At 59.0% G+C, this 24532-nt stretch overlaps 1 protein-coding gene across 6 annotated transcripts in view; it reads left to right on the forward strand.

Annotated features, from left to right (window-relative positions):
* SCARB1 (scavenger receptor class B member 1) overlaps positions 1 to 24532 on the forward strand; it is an 84324-nt gene that overhangs the window by 8317 nt on the left and 51475 nt on the right. The gene's annotated exons all lie outside the window — the stretch shown is intronic.

The raw sequence follows: 24532 nt of genomic DNA on the forward strand, positions 1-24532 counted from the left end.
GGACCACCGTTCTCTGTTCCAAACCCCTCCCCCCTGCAGGGGGCCTGGCTAATCCCCCTCCCCCCCCACCTCCCTTGTTTGAATTTGCCAGCCCCCTCCCCGTCCCCTGTGCTCCGGTCCCTCCTTCCCCTGCGATCACTTCTGGAGCCCTGTCACCCCGTGAGATGCCGCACCACTCACCTGTGCGTCCTGTGTGGTGTTTATTGTCTGTGTCTCCCCAGGAAACCGTGGGGCCCGTGAGGGCAGGGACCTTGGTTTTGTTTTTTGCTGTGTCCCCAGCACCTGGAATGATGCCTAGCACGTAATCACAGGTTCTCGAGTATTTACTGAATGGGGGTTTAGAAGACAAGGGTGGTTCACAGGGAGGTTTGCGACCAGTGGCGGGTGGTGCTCCCGTGCGGGGACGTGGGGTCGGCTGCCCTTCCCCCCTGCACGGCCCCTGCTGTAGCCCGAGCTGCCCCTGCCTCCTCACCGCGCCGCCCGCCCCTGCCTGTCTATCCACCCTGCGGGCAGCTCTTTCTGCTGCGGCCAGAATGCCCTTCGGAAAATGCAAGTTGGATCATTTCACTGCCCTGATTAAAAACAAAACTTCTCGGGGGTGGTAGGAAGCCTGTCTGTCCCCACGGTGGCGTTTCTTCAGGGCCCCTGCCTGCTCCGGCTGTCAGATTTCTCGCCCTTGCTCCAGCCCCACAGGCTTTGCTTTTCCTGCAGGGCACTGCGTTCTCTCCTGCCCCTGGGCCTTTGCATGTGCTTTTGTGTTTCAGCTCGAATGTGACCTCTCGAAGAAGATACCCCCTGACCACCAGCCCTCCCCGTGAGCCCACTCCCACCGTGTCCCCCGTCTGCGTTAGAGCCACCCGTGTCATTCCCTTCCGGGTCTCTGCCATTCTCCCAAGTTACAGTGTTCGTTTGCTTGAGGTTCCGTGAGGCAGGGACCTTGTCTGTCTTGTTCCTGACCGTATCCCACGGTTGGGGACCCTGGTCCAGGGCGGGGACCTGGCTGGCACGGGACTTTGGGCTGAGTCAGGGAAGGGATCCTACTGGGGATCCTCCAAAGCCTGGGCTTTGGAGCCTGACTCCTTAGATTCCGGTACCTTCTCCTCCACTCCTTTCTGTGCGACCGTGGCGAGTGACTTAACCTTGCGGTCCCTCACTTTCCCCAGGCCCACCTCTGAGGGCTGTGCCACAGACAGTGCTGTGGAAAAGCCCTTATTAGCACAGTGCCTGGCACAGAGGAGCCCGGAGGAGCCCCCGGGAGCCTGGTCTCTGAGATGCGTTCGTGGATTCAGGCGGGGGCCCTGGGACTTCTCTCTCCTTCCAGTGACTGGGTGTTTCCCTTGGCCGATGTCTTCTGGTTGACCCCTTCTCCGTCCCAACACGACGACGGAGTGGCCAGGAGGGACACAGATTTACAGAGGTCATCAGGGCTGTCTGTGAGCGGCGGGTAACCACGCGGCACCTGTCCCGGCATCGTGGCCCCAGCGGGCGGCTCGCATGGGGGGAGGGGGCTCCCTTCCTGCTGCATTTAAGCAGAAGTCGAGCGTTAAAGTGGAACCATTTGCGTGTCGTCTCTGGTCCTCACCCGCAGAAACTGTGTGAGGCGGGAGGGGAAGCGCCAGGCGCGTCCTGCTGCTGATTTTACTTTGAAGGGACCGGAGGCGCGGCTCACGGGCACTGTCACTGTCGTGCAAAGTCACGTGCCTGCACCCGGTGAGCCACCTGAGGGCGCAGGGAGAGGGCAGGGAGGGAAGCTTTGCTGGCCCTACCCTTCTTCCTGCGGGTCCCAGTTCAAGGTGGATGTCTTTGCCGTGTGCATCCCTCTCACTCACCAGCAGCTCTGTCTGGGGCTCGGGATTGGTCTCCTGCACTTTGCGGGGGGGGGGGGGCTGGAGTGGGGGAGAGCGGCTGCTTTGCAGAAGTCTCCCAAGGGAGCCTTGTGGAGGGACGTTTTTTTTTTTTTTTTTTTTTTTTTCAACGTTTATTTATTTTTGGGACAGAGAGAGACAGAGCATGAACGGGGGAGGGGCAGAGAGAGAGGGAGACACAGAATGGGAAACAGGCTCCAGGCTCTGAGCCATCAGCCCAGAGCCCGACGCGGGGCTCGAACTCACGGACCGCGAGATCGTGACCTGGCTGAAGTCGGACGCTTAACCGACTGCGCCACCCAGGCGCCCCTTGTGGAGGGACCATTCAGGGTAACTAGAGAATTTTCCCGGTGGCTTGGATCACATGCGCATCCCTGGAGCTGGGGAAGGAGTTTCCTTTTTCCCAAACCGCAGGGAGTGGGGTGGGCAGGTGGTGCCCTAAATGAAAAGGAGGCTGGGTAGGGAGTAGGGGGCATGGAAGATGGGGACGCGTTAGCAGAAGGAGGAAAAGGAGACAGGCAGCAAAAAATGGTTGAAGGGTCCTTTGCCCCAGAATAGCCCCCCCCTGCCCCCACTTCATCTCGTTGCCTCAGTGACGTTGGCTGTTACAGTGTTAGAGATTATTTTGTTTGGCTCCACCTAAGACCTCTTGAGGAGGCGGTAGCTTATCAGCTAATCGTTTGTATCAGGGAAGGTTTCATAATCTCCCGGATCGTTAGATCTGGAACTTGGGTTTTACTCAATTGCACTTTTTTTTATTTCTCCTTTGGGGAAAACCAAATCCAGAGGGAGCACGGGTTTACGTAGAGCCACGGAGCAAATTGGCAGCGAGGGCCGCCGGCGGGGCCGATGGCCCCCGGTTAGCAGAGGAGGGGGATGCTGGGTGGAGGCCAGCTGGGCCAGGGGAGCAGGGCCGGGGGGAGGCCAGACGGTTGCAGGAGCGAGGCCTTAGAAACCGGGAGAGACGTCAGAGCTGGAATGTGCCGAAGTTGAGACGGCCTGCCCCACAGGTGCGGCAGATGGAGGGTGGCGAGCGAGGGATGAGCCCAGGACCCTGTGGCCTGTATCGCCGGCTGCCCGCGTGCGTCAGAGGGGTGGTTGGTGTGAAATCCGTGTAGCCAGCAGGTATATTCCGCAGTGTGGCCGGGCACATCTGTCAGCAGCAACATCCAGAGGAGTGACTAGCAGCCTGCTGGCCCTTGCCCCGAGCCCTGGGGCACACCCTTCTTGAGCCAGGACAGTGTGGGGGTGTGTGTGGGAGGGGCCTGCCTGGGCAGCCAGGCCCGGGGGGCCTCCGGGAGCATCTCTGACGGAGTGCCCTGTGTGCCCACACGGTCACCTTCCATCTGGGTGAGAGGCCGAGTGCGGTGTGGGGGCTGGGAGGTGGTACCCGGGCCGCCAAGGTCAGTCAAGGTCAGCTCTCAAATCCCCAGCCCTTGGCCAGGGTTTTGGCGTCCGGGAGCTTGGGTGGACCCAAGAGCGTGGACTCCGGAGCCAGACGGTCCGGGTTCAGATCCTGCCTTTCCCCCAGCTGTGTGCCTTTGGGCAAGCGACTCAACCGCTCTGTGCCTTGCTTCCTCCTCTGTGAAGTGGAGTCTAAAGTATCTTCTCTCCGGGGCTCTTCAACACTGGAGGAGCACTTAGGATAACAGCTTAGCAAGTGTTACATAAGTGTTTGTTCTTGCCTCCCTCTAACCCTTATAGACACGCGCCTAGAGGATCAGGCTGCCTTCACTTCCCCTGAGTGGGGCCGTGCCGTTTTCCTGCGTCTTGCTGTTCTCACTCCGTCGTCGCTCTCTTTTCTAAACCTCCCCGGCTCACCTGAAGGCTTACAGTTTGTCCGCGAGGGGACGAGGCCAGCATTTTTGGCAGCTTGCCCCTCGGTTTGGATTTGTCTGATCGTTTCCTCATGAGCGTGCATTCTCTTCCGACAGATTTTGTCGTGTAGCAACACAAAAGCGGCCTTGTGTGAATCAGATGGGAGTAGGGCTCTTCTGGCCGAGCTGGGATGGGTGTCTCGACCTCCCCCCCGCTCCCCTCCCCGCCTCCGGATTAACCCCGGTACTGCGGACGGGTGACTGCCCGCGGGATGGCCGGATGGTCGCCTCCTCCTGTTCTGGGCTGGAGAGCTGGACGCTGGGGTGGCGGATGGGGGCTCCCCTCTGTTCTGGAGCCCCCCCTCCCCCAGCCCTCTGAGTCCTGCAGGAATCTCGTGCCCCATCAGCCCGGCCCCATCTGGCCCGTTGGCCGGCGGTGGAGGTCATGGGCGTTACTCGGCAGAGAGCCGACCGCAGCCGGAATCCCTTGGCAGCTTCGAGAGCCTCTCCGGTCCCCGGGACTTCCTTCGACTGCGCGTTCCCAGGCTTCGTGGATTCCACCCATCAAAGCCTCCTGCTTCCTCGTGTCAGCCCCGGAGACTTTGATTTCTTTCTGCTGTGAAATAGCGTGCACTTCAAGGAAAGTGCCGGAGACACACGCGGTTAAATAGACACCGAAGACGAACACCTGTGTGATCACCCCCAGACGGAAAAGCGGGACCTCGGACGCCCTCCAGAAGCCCCCGGCGGACGAAACTGGGCTCGTCCCCGGCCTGCCGTGATTTTTATTCTGCTCCCCTAAGCACGACGCTCGGTTTCCTCTGATTCCGAACTCTGCTTGAAATCAGTCATACTGCCAAGGTCTGAATGTCTGTTTTCCCCAAACTCCTGTGTCACAAACCTCGCGCCCAGAATGCTGGTGGGAGCGGGGGCCTCTGGGAGGTGACCGGAGGTGAGGGTGGGGCCCTTAGGAAAGTGTCAGTGCCCTCGTCAAAGAGTCCCCAGAGAGCTCACTTGCCACTTCGGCCACGGGAGGACACAGCAGAAAGCCTACGACCCAGGAGAGGGCTCTCGCCTGCCCACGCCGGCGCCCGGATCTCAGACCGGCAGCCTCCAGACGGTGAGAGACGCGTGTCCGTCGTTCGTAAGCTGGGGCGTTGTGTCCTCGCAGCCCGGATGGACTGAGGCAGAAACGGTACCCAGAGTGGGTTGCTGCTGTATAAACACGCCTCCAACCGGGGAAGCGGCTTTGGAACTGGGCAGCGAGCAGAGTCTGGGAGAGTTTGGGGTGCACGCCGGAGGGAGCCCCCACTGCCACGAACGGACGGTTCCGGTCAGTGCTGGTGAGGGCTCAGAAGGAGAAGAGGGGAGGGAGCCCCCATCTTTTTGCCCAGCTCTCCCCCCCGGGGCCTGGTTCGAAGCTGGAGGAAGGGCGATCCTTGGTCTAAAGTAGCTGCATTGTGTTTGCGTCCTCGTGTCGTGTGGAAGGCGGAGCTGGCGGGAGCGGAAACTGGGTACCTGGGAGGGCCGGGGGGGGGGGGTCTGTACGCGCAGCGTGGAAGGCGTGGCTTGTGTGAGCCCTTACAGGAGAGCGAGCGCAGAGAAATGACACAGGGACCGTTCCTCAAAGGGAAGTAGAAGGTAAACATTTGGAAACGTCTCGGCCTCCCCGTACTGGAAACGAGAGAGCCAAGGAGGAGAAGGCCACGGGTGTGGCCAGTGGCCGTTTGATAAGGAGATACGTGTGGGTGTGAACCCCACTTCGTTCGCCCCGTGGGAAGGTAGCCAGCCTGACCCGAAAGGGAAGGACGGGGCAGTGGGGGAAGGCGGCTGGCACCCTTAGGTTTTAGGGCCCTGCAGGGGCACGTGCGTCGATCCTTCGGACAAGGGAAGGACCCCAGGAAGGACCGGAGGTCCTCAGGGCTCCCTCCTCGGGGCGGGGTGCCACCTGGGTTTCAGCAGGCCCGGCTGGCTTCTGCCCCAGGAGCTGTGGGCGCACACCCCGGGCAGAGGGCGGCCGCCGGGTGAGGCGGCCGCCCATGCCCTGTTGGGGTGACGCCCGGCAGAGCCGTGGGGACGGGGCAGCCCCGGACCCCGGGCGGGTGGAGCCAGGGGCGCGTGTCTCGACCCAGGAGAACCGCCGAGTGGGCCGTGCCCAGCGAGCGTGGGGGGACCCCGACCCCAGCCACGGTGGGTCGGGGAGGCAGGGCGGCGGCCGAGGGGGCCTCTTCTTGAGGCTCGGGGCCCAGGGTTCTTTGCCGCGTTGGGTTTTGGGTTCCCCTTCGACCTGTTCCCCCTTTTCCCCCTTTCGGACCGGGAGTGTCAGGTGGGATGTCACAAGCCCTTGACGGTTGTGATTTCACAGGCACACAGCTGGAATCTCACTCATGCCTGATTTCGATATGTAATTGTTTTTAAATTTTTAATTATTTTTTTGAGAGAGAGAGAGAGAGAGCAGGGGAAGCAGAGAGAGAGCGAGAGAACACCAAGCAGGCTCCACACCCAGCACAGAGCCGGACGTGGGGCTCGATCCCACAACCGTGAGATCGCGACCTGGGTCAAAATCAAGAGTCGGACGCTCAACCGACTGAACCACCCAGGCGCCCCCCTGATTCAGATACTTAGATGGGGCTTTGGACTCAGACTGGTGGGTGGATGCCCCGTGAGAAGGGCATAGATTTGGGGGGCCAGGGTCGCAATGCTGTGGTCGGCATGTGTGTGGCCCCCCTCCGCCCTCCCCCGCCAAATTCCTACATTGAAAACCTGATGCCCAGGGTGATGGTGCTGGAGGTGATTTGATCACGAGGGCAGAGCCATGAGGCGCCACGGATGGGATTGGTGCCTTTAAAAAAGGGAGTTCCCTGCCGCTTCAGAGGGGGCTCTTCCCCGACCACAGTGACGCCCTCAGACTTCCAGGCTCCCTACTCTGAGAAGCGAGTGTCTGTTGTTTATAAGCCACCCTGGCTGTGGCGTTTTGTGACAGCAGCCTCGCCCAGGGGGACCGAGACACACATAGGTATTTTTTTTTTTTTTTTTGGTCGGTTTTTCTTCTCATTATGTTTGTGAGAGCTGGCCTTTTTTTTTCTTTTTAAAAAATTTTTTTTATTTATTCTCGAGACAGAGAGACAGAGCATGAGCGGGGGAGGAGCAGTAAGAGAGAGGGAGACACAGAGTCCGAAGCAGTCTCCAGGCTCCGAGCCGTCAGCACAGAGCCCGACACGGGGCTCGAACTCACGAGCCGTGAGAGCGTGACCTGGGCCCAAGTCGGACGCTCAACGGGCTGAGCCCCCCGGGCGCCCCGGGATACGCCCTTGTGGTTGCAAGAAGCCACGCTTCCTTTTTCGCGGCCGTGTAATATTCCACGAGGCCATCCTGGGGTGTCGGTCTACTCATGACGGCCGTGAGTCCCTGCACTGCTGGGTCGTGCACACTCGCGGCCCCCGCCCCCAGGGTGTACACACCGAGGTCGCTGAGGGTCCAGGTGTGAGCAGCCTCAGTTTTGCCCGGACGTGCCGCGCTCATTTCCGGAGCGATTGCACCAGCTCTCACGCCCTCGTTAATTTTTTACTTAATAATTTATGGAGGCGAAATTCATATAACATATAATTAGTCACTTCATTTATTAAAAAAAATTTTTTTTAATTTGAGAGACAGAGAGAGAGAGAGAGAGCAAGCATGTGCACAGGAAGAGAGGTGCAGAGGGAGAGAGAGAGCCTTCCAAGCAGCAGGGCCGGACACGGGGCCGAATCCCACGACCCTGGGATCATGACCCTGGGATCCCATGACCCTGGGATCCCATGACCCTGGGGTCGTGCGCAGCAATCAAGAGTCGGACGTTCAAGCGACTGAGCCACCCAGATGCCCCCGATTAGTCGCTTTAAAGCGATCCATTCAGTGGCATTTAGTACTTTCACGGCTTCTAGAACGTTTCCGTCCCTCCAAAGTGAAGCCTGCTCCCCCTGGGCCGTCACTCCCCGTTCTCTCCCCCCAGCCCCTGGAGCCACCAGTCCGCTTTCTGTGTCCACGGACTTGCCCACGTGCCTGTGTGGGGATGTGCGCGTGACCGTGCATACGCGGCAGAGCGTGTGCACTCGTACATAGTCAGGCGTAGCGCTGGGCGTCCGCACGCACGGCAGGGGTCAGGAGCACGCTCCTGGAGCCAGGCAGCAGGTGCGGGTTCAAATCCTGGCTCTGCCTCCGGCTCTCGGGGCCTCTGCCGGGACGTGCGGGGTCGTGGGACGACGGGAGCCAGCTTCCTTAGCTGTGCCTCGCGGTCCCTCCCACGGCCACGCCAGCGCCCCACCCCTCCAGGCCTTCTCCGGTGGCTGTGGTTGCAACGGCTGCTGTTTTGATTCGCATCTGTGACTTGCAAGGTTGACTTGCCTTGCTTTTGTGCGTCAGTGGGCGTGCAGAGGCCGAGGCTCAGAGTTTGAGGGGCCTGTTGGGGAGGGGGGTCACGCAGCAAACTGGGGCTCGGGCTCGGTTTAATCAGAAGTCTGGGGCCCCTGGGGGCGCCCGGGTGGCTCGCTGGGTTAAGCGTCTGACTCTGGGTTTCGGCTCGGGTCGTGACCTCGCGTTTTCGTGAGTTCGGGCCCCGCGTCGGGCTCTGCGCTGACAGCGAGGAGCCTGCTGGTGATTCTCCCTCTCTCTCTGCCCCTCCCCTGCTTGCGCTCTTTCTGTTCCTGTCAAAATAAATCAACAACAACAACAAAAAAGTCTCGGGCCCCTGATGACTAAGGGCAGCTAACCCTGGAGTGGCAGAGAACGTGAGGTTCTTCTCCGGTGGGAGCTCTGAGTGCGAGGTCGGCGTGTATCCAGGACGGGGAGAGAATGTGGGTGACCCCCCTTACCCCCCCATCTCCCCCCCCCCCCGCCTCCCCAAACCAGCTTGGGCGTTCCTTGCCTGCTGATAATGCTGTGCACCTGTGTATGGGTGTATATTTTCTAGCGCCTTTGTTCCTACACGGCCGTCCCCTCTGTGTCTCTGTGTCCTTTCCTCTTCTTTCAAGGGCACCTGTCATTGGATTTAGGGCCCCCCCCCATCCAGGACGACCTCATCTCCAGACCCTCAACTTGATTCCACCTGCAAAGACGCTATTTCCAAAGAAGGTCACGTTCTGAGGTTCCGGCCGGACGTGAATGCGGGGGGCGGAGGGAACACTGTTTACCCCACCGCAGTGTGTGTGTGCCCGATGCCCCAGACCTGCAGATGCCCAGTTCACAGGCAGCCCCTGGGTCTCGGGTTCTCTGGGAACTCGATTTTCCCCTGAAAGCCACTTTCCACCCGTGCGGTGGGGGTGATTTTGTCAGCTCGCGTGGCCCCCGACGGTCATGTTCCTCGCGACAGCTGGACTGGCCGTGCCCTGCAGGGCCCACGCTTGCCCAGAAAGCCCCTGCTGGCATCGGAAAGAAGATAGAGAAAGAAGCGAATTTAAAAAGAAGGGGACGATTAAAAACGAAGCGAAAGCATACAAAACACCGGCACAGCCTCAAAACGAAGGCACGACGTGCAAGCCGCCACTCCCAGGGCCGACGGTGGGTCCTCGCTGCCGCGGGTCCTTGCTGACTCGGGTCAGTAGTTGCTTCCTGAAAAACAATGTTTGTGTCCCCAGGGACCGGCACATCCTCCCTCCTCTCTCTCTGCCCCTCCCCTGCTCGTGCTCTGTCTCTGTCTCTCTCTCAAAAGTAAATAAACATTAAAAAAAATAAAGCAACAGAAATACATTCTCTCACAGCTCTGGAGGCCGGAAGCCTGAAACCAAGGTGTTGGCTGGACCGCCTTCCATCCCGAGGCTCTCGGGGAGGAGCCTGCCTCATTCTCCTGGTGGCTCCGGGTGGCCCTTGGCTGGTGGCCACATCACTCCAGTCTTTGCCTACCTTTCCACACGGCCCTTTTTTGTAACTTCTCTTCTGTGACGAGGACGCTCGCCATTGGATTTAGGACCCACCCGCGTGACCCAGGGTAATCTCATTTTAAGATCCGTGATTGCCTCTGCAAAGACCTTTTCTTCCAAATAGGGTCACGTTAAGGTTCCAGGTGGACAGGTCTTCGGAGGGGCCCCCGTTCCAGTGGCTGCAGGGAGCCCGATGTTAACAGCAGCGGCGTCGATGGGGTGCCCCCTGTGAGCCAGGCTCCAAAGCCGCACAACAGCTTGTCACATCCTCACGACCCCTCAGGGGTGCGGTTATGCGTGTTTTCCAAGGCACAGGGGCTCAGAGAGGTTGCCGGACCTGCCTGAGGTCACACAGCTGGTGGTAGGAATGGGCCGTCTACTTTTGTCCCAGGTTGTAGCCCAGCCGCTCACGGACCCGGACCCGGCTGGAGAGGTGTTTTATGGGGCCCACATGGCAGTTAAAAAACAATTATTTAAATAAATTGGTCGTCAGCATTTAAAGACGGGCAGGTTTATACGGAAATCTAGGTTTCTGGACACTCGTGGTAGTTAGTTGACGTCTGTTCTACAATCAGCCTCACCCCACCGGGACGATGCTTTCCGGCTGTGTGGCCGCGGGCGAGTGACTTGGCTTCTCTGGGCCTCAGTTTCCTCATCCGTAAAATGGGGCTAGCAGTAGGCCTGGCCACGCAGGTGTTGCTTCGAGGGATAAACAGGTTGGTAAATAGGGCGCGGGTTTGCCCTGCCCCGTGCGTGTGCAACTGAGCAGTGGCTGCATCAGGCTGGCATCGTTGTGATCAATTCCCAGGCTCTTTCTGGAATAAATTCAGAGGCCACCGGGGTCCCGGGTGATGCAAGGGTTCCCAGAGGACATCCGGGCCATCGGCAGCCGCTGGGGGTTCTGATGCCGCCTAAGGTCTTAGGCGTGAGCCCCCTGCCTCAGTTTCCTCATCTGGGACAGCACCTTTCTGTCTCCCTGGGCAAGTATGGGGGGATTCAGAAAGTGGCCCCAATTCCTGGCCGTATGTGGGCAGTGACCTCAGATCCTCCTCGAGCCTCAGTTTCCCCAGCTGTGGGGTGGGATGGGGATGTGAGCTGTCGTGAGGACGGAGAGGCGGGCGATGCAGGGCGTGTCCACACGGCCTCGGGAGGTGGGAGCGGAGGGGTGGGGGCGGGGGGCCGGGAGGCTGTCCTTGGGGGGCAGCCTGGCCCTCAGCAGCCTCTCCTGCAAGACGCAAGGACTGACATGGCTGACCTCCACGCTCCCTTGTGGCCGGGGAGCGGAGATAAGTGTGGTGGGGCTGTCGGCCGTCACGGCCACTTGTGTCCTGGTCGGAAAGGAAGGAAGGCCGGGGTCTGGGACAGAGTCCAGCTGAGGCCCGAGGCGTCCTTCAACCCTGGGGGTCAGTGCCGGGAGGGGCTTCTTGAACCCTCTCGATGGTTTTGGACGTGACAGCAAGCAGCTTTGCGTTTCTGCAGCTTCTCTGACTTTTCGGGGAGCTCCCACACCTGTGGTCTGGTTGACCCGCCGCGGGGCAGGCTGGGAAAGTTCCGGGTGTCTCTGCCACGTGGTCAGGAGCGGCAGAGGGCCCCCTCCTCGAGCCGGGGGCGGGGGATGCTTTGCAATTCATCACCAGCTGCTCGCTTAGACACCCCGAAGGATTCGGGTGGTTGCAGTCCCCGTGGGCACGTGGGACAGGCGGGTGGAGAATCAGCTCCGGGCAGCCCGGCCCGAGGGAGCGGTACCGACAGGAGGGGGCCGGGCTCCCGGGTGGCCAGGAAGGTTGCTCGTTCCTTCAGCGTGCACCGTGTGCGGGGTGCTGTGCGGTGTGGGGGCTGCGGTTCTGGACGGAGCTGACCAGGCCCCATCTCAACGTCTGACATCGTGGCGGGAGGGGTGGCCCGTGAGCAAGCAAATAGAGACGCTCTCGAAAGGCGTCCGAAGGGAGCAAGGTGGGGGAGTTGACATCGGAGACTGCCCGGGTGGTCGGGCGGGCCTTTCCGAGGAGGAAGGAGTTGGGCGCGGGAGTGGCTTCCCAGGCAGAGGGCACGGCACGTGCAAAGGCCCAGAGATGGGAAGTTGCTTCCTTAGTGGTGGGACAGCAAACAGGCCAGTGGGGCTGGGGCACGGGGGAGGGGGCGGTGATGAGGCAGGCTGGGGCTTTGTAGGACGTGGTGAGGGGTTTAGATTTGGTTCTCAGTTCATTGGGATGCCTTTGGAAGACAGAAACAGATTCGAGATTTCTTCTGCAGGGAGAGCCACTGGGTTGTGCCGACGGGCTGTTCTAGGCGTGTGAGGGGAGGAGTCCAGGATAGCTCTCAGACTTTTCTGTGGGAGGGACTGTGAGTGCGGGGGTGTCTTCCAAAACAGAAAGACTGGGTTTGGGGGGGGGGGTAGGGGCAACCAAGACCAGATGGAGAGCGTCGGCCTTCAATCTGGCCTCAAGTTCCTGGTGCAACAAAAATCAAATAAAATGGGCCAAGGACTTAATAGAGATTTCTCCGGAAAAAACGTACAAGTGACCAAAAGCTCAGCATCACTGATCCCTAGGGGAATGCCCATCAAAACCACAGAGATCCCACCTCCCGCCCATCGGGACGTGCTACCAAAAAAGCAGAGAATAGCCAGTGTTGACGAGGATGCGGAGAAATCGGAACCCTGTGCGCTGTTGGTGGGGACGTGAAATGGTACAGCCGCCGTGGAAAACAGTGCGGAGGCTCCCGAGAGAACCGAAGACAGCGTTGCCCTATGACCCAGCACCTCTGCCTGTGAGCCTATCCCCCGAGGAGCTGAGAGCTGGGGCTTGGAGAGAAGAGACACTCGCCCACCCGTGTCCACGGCATCGAGAGCCAAGGGGTGGGAACGCTCCGAGCGTCCATCGACAGAGGAAGGACAAACGTGCAGTGGAAGATGAATCGGCCTTCAAAACAAGGGCAGTGCTGACCCCCGCTACGCCCAGGACGCAACTTGAGGACATTTGTGCTGCGTGATGAGAGGCGCCGGCCGCCCAAGGACAGATACGGGATGATCCCACGTGTGTGAGGCGCCCGGAGGAGTCGCGTCCACAGAGACGGCAAGGGGGGTGGTGGGCCCCAGGGGCTGGGGGAGGGGACCGGGGGGTCAGTGTTTCAGGGGCACGGAGTCTCCGATCAGGAGGGTGAGAAAGCCCTGGAGGTCGACGGTGGGCCTGGTTACGCAACGACGTGAATGTGCTTCACGTCACCGAGACTCGTACCCTTCAACATGGCTGAGATGGTAAATTTTATGCTATTCACGCAAAAAATCGTGGTGGGGTTTAACCCGAGGGGGAGCGGGTTTGTAGCTGTGGCCAGATGGCCCAGCCCACCGGCCGTGGTCAGGTTACAACATGCTGAGCCTCTTGCAACAGCTGGAGCCTTTGAAGGAGACAGTCCTGAGCTCCTGATTCAAACCACTGTTACCCCATTTTATGAGGCCTTGGCAAGTCTCACCATGTGTGCTTGAATCGCGGCCAAGGCGGGCTGAAGGAAGGCTCATTTAGTAATGGTCCTTGGGACGCGTGGACACCGGCTGCCTTCTCCAGAGCACGTCCCGGGTCACTTTATTCTCTCCGCACACTGCCAGCTCCAAGGAAGCAGGGGGAGGGATCCCTGTGGCCGGGGAGGGGGCCGGGGTGGGGAGGACGGGGCTCGGCAGGCCAAACAGGTTCCGTGTCAACCCCGGCCTGCCACTGGGGCTCAGAAGCTGTCACCAGGGATGGCCCGCCCCTGCCCCTGAGCGGGTGAGGCCGTGTGCATGAAGCTTTATTTGCGGGCCTGAGATGGGGATTTTGTGTAAATTTCATGCGTCCTGAAACAGGGTTCTTTCTGCTTCTTACCTTCCTTCCTTCCTTCCTTCCTTCCTTCCTTCCTTCCTTCCTTCCTTCCTTTTCCTTTCTTTCTTTCTTTCTTTCTTTCTTTCTTTCTTTCTTTCTTTCTTTCTTTCTTTCTTTCTTCCTTTCTTTCCTCCTCCAAACACCCAAACGTTATTAGGAAATGTAAAAGCATCGTTAGCTCCTGGGATGCATGGAAGGAGGCATCGGGACAGATTTGGCTCTTGGGCCTCAGTTTACTTGAAACACCCTGCTTTGTTATGGGAGTGAAGTTAAGGAATGGAAGGAATCGTCCTCTGCCTGACTCGGTGGAAAAGCGGGGCCCTGGGCTGGTCTGTGCCTGCCAGAAAGAGTGTGGGCGGGACTGCCAGATTCCATCATGGCGGCGGAATTAGGGGGCCCGGATGAGGTCCTGGGAAGTGGGATTGGGCTCGATCCCCCACCCCCCACCCCGGGGACGGGGATCAGGACGGTGTGGGCCTCCCAGCACTGTCCCCACTCAGCTGTGATCCTTACTCCCCCACATCTGGAGGGGGGGAGCCTGCCCTGAGGGCAGTGGGTGTAGTGGTCAGACCACAGGCTTTCAGGCGGAAAGTTCAGTCAGAGTTCAAGACCCCTTGCCGCTGCTGGGTTTGTGCCCTTGGGCAACTAAATAGCTTAAAAAAAAAAAAATCTCACTGTGCCTCAGTTTCCTCATTCATAAGGCAGAACATGTAATGGTATCTACCTCACAGACTAGTTGTCAGGTTTAAATGAAAGAGCGTTGATTCAGATGGGATGCCCTGGCCTGTAGCAACATCAAACCTGCTTCCGAGTGGCTGGTGTAATACAGATGTTTGTTATTGTGCTTCGTATGAGACTAGAGATGGTAGGTGTTTCTAGATGTGTTTGGCAGTTCAGTAATGTCAGGGCACTAGGTCAGTGTCTGTGTGATTTCTTAAGCCTTGACCTCATGGTCTCATGATGGCTGCCACAGCACCATACATCATGCAGGTACCTACGTCAGTCAGAGCCAGAAGGAGGGATGGGGCAATGGCAGGGTTCTGTTCTTTTACTGGGAGTGGGATTTTTTCCCCAGAAGGCCCCCTTTCTTTCTCATTGACTAGCATAAGGTCATGGGCCCGGACCAGAGCTGGACCCACCTTCCTGAAATTCAGGGCCATGTACCCCAAACTGGAAGCAAGTCAGAGTTCTCTTAGTTGAGGGAGGGGAGAGAGGTGGGCTTTGGGTGAGCAGTAACACGCTCTTATTTAGCACATGGCCCAGCACCCAGATCAAGAAACAGCAGCACCCAGAATCCCCCTGTGTTTCCCCTCTAGTCGCCACCCACCCCGAGCGTGACCACCACCCTGATTTCTTAGCGCGTCGATTGGTTTTTTCTGGTTTTGTACTTTATCAAAATGAAATCACCCAGCAGATAATCCTGCCCGCTGGCTTCTTTTCTTCCCCCTTTTTTTTTCATTTTAATGTTTTAATGTTTATTTTTGAGAGAGAGACAGAGCACGAGCTGGGGAGGGGTAGAGAGAGGGCGAGACACAATCAGAAGCAGGCGCCAGGCTCTGAGCTGGCAGCACGGAGCCCGATGCATAGGGAGCGACGTTCGAGGGCCCTGAGCTCCTCGGACTGACTGAGCCCTTTCTGATTGACACACCTTCTCTCTCACTTTGTGCTCGGCTCCTGATTGATGAACGTGCCCCCCCATAACTAAGCACCAGCTTTGAGCATATGAGACGCTCAGACGGGGTCGGAGTGAGCGAATGAATGAATGAACGAACGAAGGCTGTTTTGTCATCCGCTGCTGCTGTGTATAGGATGGGGATTGTGGGTAGATTCAGATCCCCACGGGAGCCCTGCAGGTACCAGAGGCGGGGTTGGGGCGGGGTGGGGGGGGCAGGGACAGCCTGGTGTGAACTGATTTCTGAGGAGTTCCGTCCCGACGGGCCGCCGCCTCCTAGGGATACAGGCGCCGTGCTGGCCCATCTCCCAGGTTGTCAGAAGTTGCCGGAAGTCCAGAATTTATCTTTGCCATTTAAAAAACACTGTTGACGCATTCACACGTTTTGAAATCCCGTGTGATGATCCGAAAGGCAGCCTCTGGCCGAAGCTGGCCCGTGGGTGGACAGCTGGCTTCGGGAAGACAGCTGTGGGGCCAGGCTGTGGGGTGTTTTGGGGGTGGGAGAGGGCAGTTAAGACATTTGGGGCGATTTTAATTTTTTTACTTATTGTATTTATTAACGAAGTTTTTTAATGTTTAGTTTTGAGAGACGCAGAGTGTGAGCAAGGGAGGGGCAGAGAGAGAGAGGGAGACACAATCCAAAGCAGGTCCCAGGTTCTCCGCTCTCAGCACAGAGCCCGACGCGGGGCTCGAACCCACGAACCGTGAGATCGTGACCTGAGCGGAAATCAAGAGTCGCACACTCTGCCGACGGAGCCGCTGTGGGTGAATTTTTACTCGGGTCTGCACACTTGCCGAGCTCGCCCAGCCCCCGCGGGAGGTTCTCCTGCACCCTCAGTGTCCGCACCCCCCCTCCCCGCGGTGCCCCCGCCTCTGTCACCGGAGCTCAGCTTTGCACGTCCGCCAGAACGTCGCCGACGCGGGCTCCCAGGGCACTCCTCCTGCGTGTTGGGCTTCTGCCGGTCGGCGCTGTGTTTGTGGTTCATCTGTGTCGTAGCGGGCATCCAGCGTCCGCTCCTTTTCCCCGGCGGGTGGCATCCCACTGTGTGAACCTGCCCCCTCTTGTCATCCTTTCCCTCGTTTGCGGACGTCTGTGTTTCCAGTTTGGGGCTTTTCTGAGAGACGCTGCTGTGAGCGCTTGCCGATGCTCATTCGTGTGCGGACGGACGTAGGTTTTCGTCTCTCTGGGGAAAAGCTCTAGGGTGGGTCGCTGTATCGGGGGGTAAGAGTCTGTTCCGCGTTAGCACATAATGCCACCCGTGTCCCAGCGACGGTCGGCCGTGCCAATTAGACTTCCCCCAGCGGTGTGTGAGCGTTCTGGGTGCTCCGGTCCTCATCAGCGTCGTTATCGCCGTCTTTTTTGTGTTAGCCGTTCTGGGGGAGGCTGTCGGACCCCACCGTGAGTCTAATGGATACCTTCTCGGATGACCAGGCTGCCCGGGACTGGTGGGGTGCCCCCATTAAGTTGTGGGGATCTAGTCTCCCATCTTTCCGCTCCGCCGTCCTTTGTTCGCGGCTTCCATCCTCAGGGCAGCCTCACGATCCAAGGTGGCTGCTCTGGCTCCATCCCTCACGACTGCAGTCCAGGCAGCAGGGGGACTTGTCACCAAATACAGGGGAATTTCTGACGTCGATAATGCCAGGAAGGCAAAACAGGGTGATGGATAGAATGTGACTATGTTAGAAAGGATGGCCTTCTTCTCCTTTTCATTCACTGCTATATAGTCCCCAGACTTAGAACAGAGCCTGACGTGTGGTGGGGGAGCTCAGTAAATATTGTTGAGGGGATGTAGAGCCCTCAGGGAAGGTTGCACAGAGAGCGTGAGTTTAGACTTAAGAAGCGAGGGGGTCACCAGGGAAGCCGTGGAAGGGAAGGAGCAAGCAGTCTGTGCAAAGGCCCTGTGGCAGAAGCTTGCCCGGTCGGCGGAGGAGCAGCGAGGCCAGTGTGGCTGGAGGGCGTTGGGTGGGAGGGAAGCGGAGGCGTCAGAGATGGCTCAACTTCCCGGCTGAAGAAACCCGTCCGTGGTCTTAGCAAACCGCTCGGCTTTCCTCCGAAAAGCACCTTGAGAATCAGAGGAGGTCGGAACCCGAGCCAAGGGTGCGGCGTTCCCGGGTTCCGCGCTGACTCAGCCTGCGCCGGGGTCCTCCCTGAGCCCCCAGGCCGCCTGGGACAGGGCGCGCCTGCGAGCCCGGGGTGCAGAAGGTGCCAAGAGGCTCGCCGGCCGATCCGGAGCGTGCAGGGGCCGGTCCTGTCGCAGGACTGGGCTCGGAGGCGTGTTTCCTCTGGAGCCTGTTTCCTCTCTTCTTAACAGGGGAGGGATTCGATTTTGCAATTCGCGGGCCAGGTCAAGTTAATGATTATTCTGCAGGGCTGCCCGGAGCCCAGTGGGTGAGAAGGTGTAAGGATGCCGCGGGGATGTGATACGGGCCCCAAGGCCGATCGGGGTCTCCCCCACCCTGGGACTTTGGGGACGCGCTCGGCCTCCCCGCCTCGATGTCTGTGTCTGCTAAGTGAGCCTTCGAGAACGTAACGGGGTGAAGCAGGCAGAAGGCTGTTGTTACCCGAATGGGGCCGTACGGGGAGGGTTGATACGATTCGCCTGCTCTCCGCTTGTCCCCCGCCTCCTCGGGGGCAGCGCGGGGTAGGTGGTTGTGCACGGGACGGATGGGGTCCTGGGCAGGTCAGAGCGGGCTTGTTTTCGGCAGTTCCAAAGACTTCCTGGAGGAGGTGGCACCTAGGGAGCGGGGTTTTGGATTTGGGTGGCAAGGGCATCCCGGGCACCGGGGCAAGGGCCGTGGGAGGCGGTGAGCTGATCCGCCTTCCCAGAGTGCACTCGTGTGTGGGAGAACACGGCGAGGCCTTGAATGCCAAGGGCAGGAATTCGTATCTGAAGGTGGTCGGGAACCCAGCGATGATCACGCTCACGCTGAGCGCCTCCTGTATGCACTTGGCGTGCACCGGGTCTAAATCTCATCCGCGGCTCTGCCCAGGAGGGGCTGTTAACTATTCCCATTTGGGGCGCCTGGGTGGCGCAGTCGGTTAAGCGTCCGACTTCAGCCAGGTCACGATCTCGCGGTCCGTGAGTTCGAGCCCCGCGTCGGGCTCTGGGCTGATGGCTCAGAGCCTGGAGCCTGTTTCCGATTCTGTGTCTCCCTCTCTCTCTGCCCCTCCCCCGTTCATGCTCTGTCTCTCTCTGTCCCAAAAATAAATAAACGTTGAAAAAAAAAAACTATTCCCATTGGACAGCTGAGCAAGCTGAGGCACCGAGATGTCGCTGGAGGCCGCACAGCTAGGAAGCGACGGACGTGAGGTCCAGTGAGGTCCGTCCGCACCAGCGCTGGCTGTAAAAAGCGCAGATCGTGAATGTGAACGCCTTGTGTGATTTGAAATTTTCTAGGAGCCACGTTAAAAAAGAGCCACATGGGGCGCCTGGGTGGCTCAGTCGGTTTAAACGTCCGACTTCGGCCCAGGTCATGATCTCACGGTCGGTGGGTTCGAGCCCCGCGTCTGGCTCTGTGCTGACAGCTCGGAGCCTGGAGCCCGCCTCGGATTCTGTGTCTCCCTCTCTCTCTCTGCCCCTCCCCTGCTCGTGCTCGATCTCTCTCTCTCTTTCAAAGATAAATAAACATTAAAAAAAAATTTTTTTTTCTTAACACGCCAGGTGCTTCTGGAAACTGTAATTTCTCCTTCAGAGGAAGGAGAATATGGCCTCCTCCGAGAGGCCTTCCTGGACTGCCCTGTTTGACGTGACGGCCCTGTCGCTCTCCACCTGGCTTTATTTTTCCCCAGTAAGCGTCAGGGCCTGAAGTATTTCCTGCAAGGATTTGTTTATCTGGTGCTCACCAGTGCCCTCTGCCCCGGGGCCATCACCTCCGCCAGCGCGGGGACCTTGCTGGCTTATTCTCTGCACTCAGGATGCCGAGGGGCCCCCGCGGGTGCCCCGGGAGTTTTGGGGGGTGCTGGTGAATGGTTGGGGGGCGTGGTGCATCTTTCCACAATCGTCCGGGAGCCCCGACGTCGAGCCTGAGGAGCTCCGTGGGGTCCGCTGGGTGTGCCAAGGGGCGCGGAGGTGGGCCCACAGCCTCCCTGCCGGAGGCTGTCCCCGTTCTCCCCGGTGCCGGGGACCGAGGACGTGAGCTTTGGGCCAGGATGCCATCCTGGCTGGGTGTGGGTTCCGGTGACACTCTGGTCACTTAGCTTGGCCTTGGCCCCTGTATTGGGCTCCGTAAGTGTCCCCCCCCACCCCCCCACCAAAGACGTGTGAGTTCTAACCCCAGTTACCTGTGAATGTCACCTTATTTAAAAATAGGATTTTTGCCGATGAAATTAAGGTAAGGACCAGATCGGCCCTAAATCCAACGCGAGTTTTTTTTTAAGAGGAGAGGACACACAGGAAGGTGAGGTGACAACGGAGGCAGAGGTTGGAGGATCCCGGCCGCCGAAAGCTGGGGAGCAAGTCGGGACCCCCCTTCCAGATTCCAGAACGCTCAGGGGCAGCGTGGCCCTGCCCACACCTTGGGGTCAGACTCTGGCCACCCCCCCCACCTGTGAGAGAACAAATGTGTGTTGCTTCAAGTCCCCCCTCCCGCCCCAGGAGTGACTTTGTCCGAGCAGCCGGGTCGGGGGGAGGGGGGCCAGCTGAGGCTTCCCGAGTGTGGTTTCGCCGGGGGTCTTGGATCCCCTGGCTCTTGGGATCTGGCGAGCGATGCTTTTCCGGCCTCTGGACTGAGGTCCCGAGCTTTCGCCACCGCCGGCCAAGGGTGACGGTGAGGTCCCCGGGAGCCGTGGGGCCCTCTCGGCCTCTGCCCACTCCTCAGCTCAGAGCTCATCCCGGCCGCGCGTTCGAGGCCAGGCTGGAAGTCTGAGGCCCTGGAACAACAGCCATGCGGCCCCTGGCCTCTTCCTGCCTTCCTTGGGCCTCCGGTGACGCGCGGGGCTGGCCCAGGACCCCCCACCTCCCAGGCCTCTCCGGTGAAGCGCGGAGCTGGCTCAGGACCCCCTAGCCCACCCCCCGCCCGGCTGTCCCTCCCTGGGCAGCGTCTGGAGCACCTCCCCTCCTGGCCTGGGGAGGCGATGGGGGCCAATGGAGGAGCCCGTGGAGACCACCCTCGCGGTCTGTGACATCCACGTGTGACCTCCATCGGCCTCGGTCCCGGCGCTGCGGCCTGGCCCGTGAGGTGGCGGCTGGCTAAGCCTCAGAATGCGATCACAACTCTGATTTTGCAGATCGACTTCACCGAAACAGAGACCGATAGCCAAAAGTCAGCGTGAACGAAACGTTCATTTTTGCCATCCCGCGTCCCCTGGGCCTCTGCCCCGGCCCAAGCTGGGCCCCAAGGAGGCCGTGCTGTGTACTTTAAAAAAAAAAATCTCGCTTAAGTAGGAGCTATTTGAAATATATACAAAGGAGGGGCGCCTGGCTGGCTCAGTCCGTTAAGGATCTGACTCTTGATTTCGGCTCTGGTGGTGATCTCACTCTTCGTGGGATCGAGCCGCGCCTCGGGCTGTGCGCTGACAGCTCAGAGCCTGCTTGGGATTTTCTCTCTCCCTCTCTCTATGCCCCCCCCCTCCTTCAAAATAAATAAATAAACTTAAAAAACAGGTGTACTTACAAAGGAGGAAGCAGATAGCCGCTCTCTGGTAGACATTTCCATGTTCCAGGGCTCATGTTGCTTGTTGACTCAGCAAAAATTTGCTGAGTGTCCGCTGGGTGCCAAGCACTGTCCTAGGCCCTAGGGATACGTCAGTGAATCCATGATACAAAGCAGACGAGGATCCTGTCCTTGTGAGTTCACGACCTAGCAGGGGAGACGGAAAAAGAACAGTGGACATAGAGTATGCCGGAAGGCGACAAGGGCCATGGGAAACACCGTTTCAGGGAGATCAGGCGAGAGATCTATGTGGTCACCTTAGGAAGAACATTAGAGGCAGAATAGCCCGTGCAAAGGCCCTGGGGCAGAAGTGTCTGCCAGTCGGCCAGCATGACAGGGTTGAGTAAATGACAGGGACAGGACAGGACGTGAGTCCTGGAGAGGCCACAGGGGCCAGACCAGGTGGAGGGACTTGCCGGCTGGGGTGAAGACGACAGCTTTTAGGTTCATTTTATTTTCAAGAAGTAAAAGCTTACACAGTATGTGGTACGTTTGACAAATCGCTGTGAAAAGGTCCCAACCGACTGTATCTTTCTGCGGCTCGTCTTTTTTTCCCAAGTTGATCTGTTCGTGCTCTGTCTCAAAGATAAACAAACATTAAAACAATTAAAAATATGTTTGTTTTTTTTTAATTTTTTTTTCAACGTTTATTTATTTTGGGGACAGAGAGAGACAGAGCATGGACGGGGGAGGGGCAGAGAGAGAGGGAGACACAGAATCGGAAACAGGCTCCAGGCTCCGAGCCATCAGCCCAGAGCCCGACGCGGGGCTCGAACTCACGGACCGCGAGATCGAGACCTGCCTGAAGTCGGACGCTTAACCGACTGCGCCACCCAGGTGCCCCAAATATGTTTTAAAAACATATTCGCTGTCGATGGACGTTCAGGTAAGCCGTGGTCCTCAAGGCGTCCTGCCTGTATATGGGCTGCGTCCTCTGCTAGGAATGCCCTCTCCCGTCTTCCTTTCCCGGCAAAGCCCAGCTCACTCTTTCGGTACTGGGCTCACGCGTCCCCTGTTCCGGGCGGCCTCTCTGACCGTCCAGGAATGGGCTCCTGGCGGGTCTGGTTCGGTGAGAGGCGGTGGTGCCCGGCAAGGGCTCACCTTGGCCCTCTCTCCCAAGTCTTTGTGTTCCGGGCTGTGATCTTTGACCTTGGGGGGAGGGGGGGAGGGGGCTAGACTCTGTCATATCAGGCAAAAGGCCGTGAGCTTGGCTAGCGCTGCTGTCTAATCAGCTGCTGGGTCCAGATGCCTCTGTCCCGATGCCGATCAAAACCGGGTGCAAAGTCTGCCCCCTCCTGAGGGTGGGGGGTGGGGCAGCGACAGTGCCGGGGAGGAAGAAGGGTCGGTCACTTCATGCCGGGTGACTACTTGCCTGACCTTCCGGATGCCCCGGGCTCTGCCACACCGTGTTCTGAGCACTCTACCTCTGCAGACGCATGTAAACCTCACCCCAGCTCTGCGAGGTGGACCCTACCCTCGTGCCCATTGTATGGATGTGGAGGTTGAGGGTTCACAGAGGAGCCATGACTTACCCCCCGTCACCCAGCCAGAAGGCAGAGCTGGGTCATCGAACGTTCCCTGTGAGTGAGCGGGTGAATGGGGTGGAACCCCAGAACCTGGAAGCCCCTTCTGCTGGAGAGAGAGAGGGAGGGACACGTGGCTTTGCCTGGTGATTCATTTCTTGGGTCGTGATTTGTCCCCAGGGCAGGGTGAGCTGGACAGCGGACGAGGACCGTGGGGTGGGCTTCTGGGATGCTGGAGTTCCGAGGGCTCCTCCGGGTCCGGCTGAGAAACAGGGCTGGGGAGGGAGGGGAGGCAGGAACCGGAAACACTCTTCGTTTTTTAAAACCCCTCGCTTGAGGTATGATTGACGTTCTAAAGAGCTGTACATATTCAGTGCGTACAACTCGAGGAGTTTGCGGGAAGTGATCGCCCTCCAGCCCATCGCCGCGGTGTGTGTGGAAAGACCCCCCCTCCACAACTTTGCGAGTGGCCGCTCTTTCTGTTTTCGTTTCGCAAGCCCAGCAAGCCCGGCGATCTCCCATACGCCACAGCGTTTGCAGTTAACAGGACTGCGTCGTCTCCTTAAATATTTGCTAAGAGGGTAGCTCTGGTGTTAGGTGTTTTTATCACACACACACACACGCACAGGAGGAAGGAGCTGGGACCGACGTCGCGTTCTCTCCTGGCGGAAGCCGGGACAGGCAGGGATCCCTGGTCACTAGCCCCGTGTGTGTCTTTTCCGTGTGGGGGAGGCGATGGCTGAGACGGCCGCGTCGGGACTCCCTCCCTGTGGGCCTGTTGCAGATTTGAGGATTTCCTCGCTGGGCGACCCCCCGCTCCCCCCGCAGCAGCCTCTCGCCCAGCCCGCGCCCACAGGAGCTGTGGGGCCGCCCTCCTCCAGATGGTGCCCTGGCGGGCGTGGCACAGGGGTGGCCCGTGAGCCAGCTGTGGCCCGAGGTGTGTGATTTGGCTCCCAGGAGCGTTTGATTTTGAAAAAGAAATTGTCGCTATTGAAGCAGTTTGGAGATTCCACAGAATCCTTCGTTCAGATCACATTTGTGAGTCAGCTCTATTTGCGTGTATCAGATGTCGTGTTATAAACATGGTCCCTGGGGCTTCCGTGGCTGGTAGGGAAGATGTGTTTGTCAACAAGTGATTACGACACCCTGAAATCCAGATTTTGTGGTCAGTCTTCCAGTTTTTTATTCGTGGCGATGAATTCAACCCGTCTTCATTTCCTCGCCATGTCGGTCAAACGCGACACAGCTGAGTCACTGGCGCCCATTGTACAGACGGGAAAACCGAGGCTCGGAGATGACCGTCTTGCCCGCGTGGTCCTGGGATCCGGCTGCCTTCAAATCCGCTCCTCTCCCGAGTCTGCCTGTTGGGGACAGAGGGCGGGGCCTGGCTGGCCAACTCCTGCCTTCTGCCTCCTGGACCCGAACCTGCAGCTGTAGCCTCTGCCTGTTGGTTCTGGCTGTTTGGGCACAGATGGGGGGTGGCTGTCCTTGTTCTGGAAGGCCATGTTCAAAGGAACGTGGAAGGTGACACGTGCTGTGTCGTACCTAACTTTGTGATATTGGGCATCTGTCTCATGGGCTGGCTCCCTGTGACAGACCCAGGCTCTGAGCCTTCAGGGGCCCGTGATGTGGCCGGGCCACGTTGGGGGGTGGGTTGGGTGGTCCTGGGGGGACCTCCCTGTGACACCAGAGCGGGGCTTGCAGAGCTGAGGAGGGAGGCAGGGATTAGAGGCCAGTGTATCTGACAGACAGACCGCAGACCTGTTTTCTTCGGCTCCGTCTCAGCACCTCCCTGCCTCAGGGCCTTTGCACTGGACGTCGCATCTGTGTGCTGTCCTCCTCCCACCAAATCCACGCGTTCCCCTCGCTGCCCTTTGCTTTTATTCTGTGTTTGTTTTTGTTCTATTTTTGCTGGCGTTTCACCTGTCTACTCCGTTTAAAGTTGCGATCCCCTTCCCCATCGCCGCCTCTCACACGGCCCACCTTTTACCTTCGTGTGCAATCCCTGCCTTTCCCCGGCTAGGTTAAAGAGCCCACGACGCTGGGCATTGGGGTCTGTCTTGTTCTCTCTGGGGTCCCCAGCCCTTCGAAGAGTGGCTGGTATGTAGCAGGTGCTCAGGAAAAGTTTGTTGAGTGAATGAACGATGCCTTTGGCCACATGGAGCCCACGAGTCTGGAGTCCAGCAGCAGGCCCCTCCTGGCCTGTTACTAAAACACGTATGGAAAAATACCAGCAGGGGCTTCCTGGGGGGCTC

The sequence above is a fragment of the Leopardus geoffroyi genome, chromosome D3 (assembly GCF_018350155.1).
Source record: "Leopardus geoffroyi isolate Oge1 chromosome D3, O.geoffroyi_Oge1_pat1.0, whole genome shotgun sequence".
Classification (NCBI taxonomy): domain Eukaryota; kingdom Metazoa; phylum Chordata; class Mammalia; order Carnivora; family Felidae; genus Leopardus; species Leopardus geoffroyi.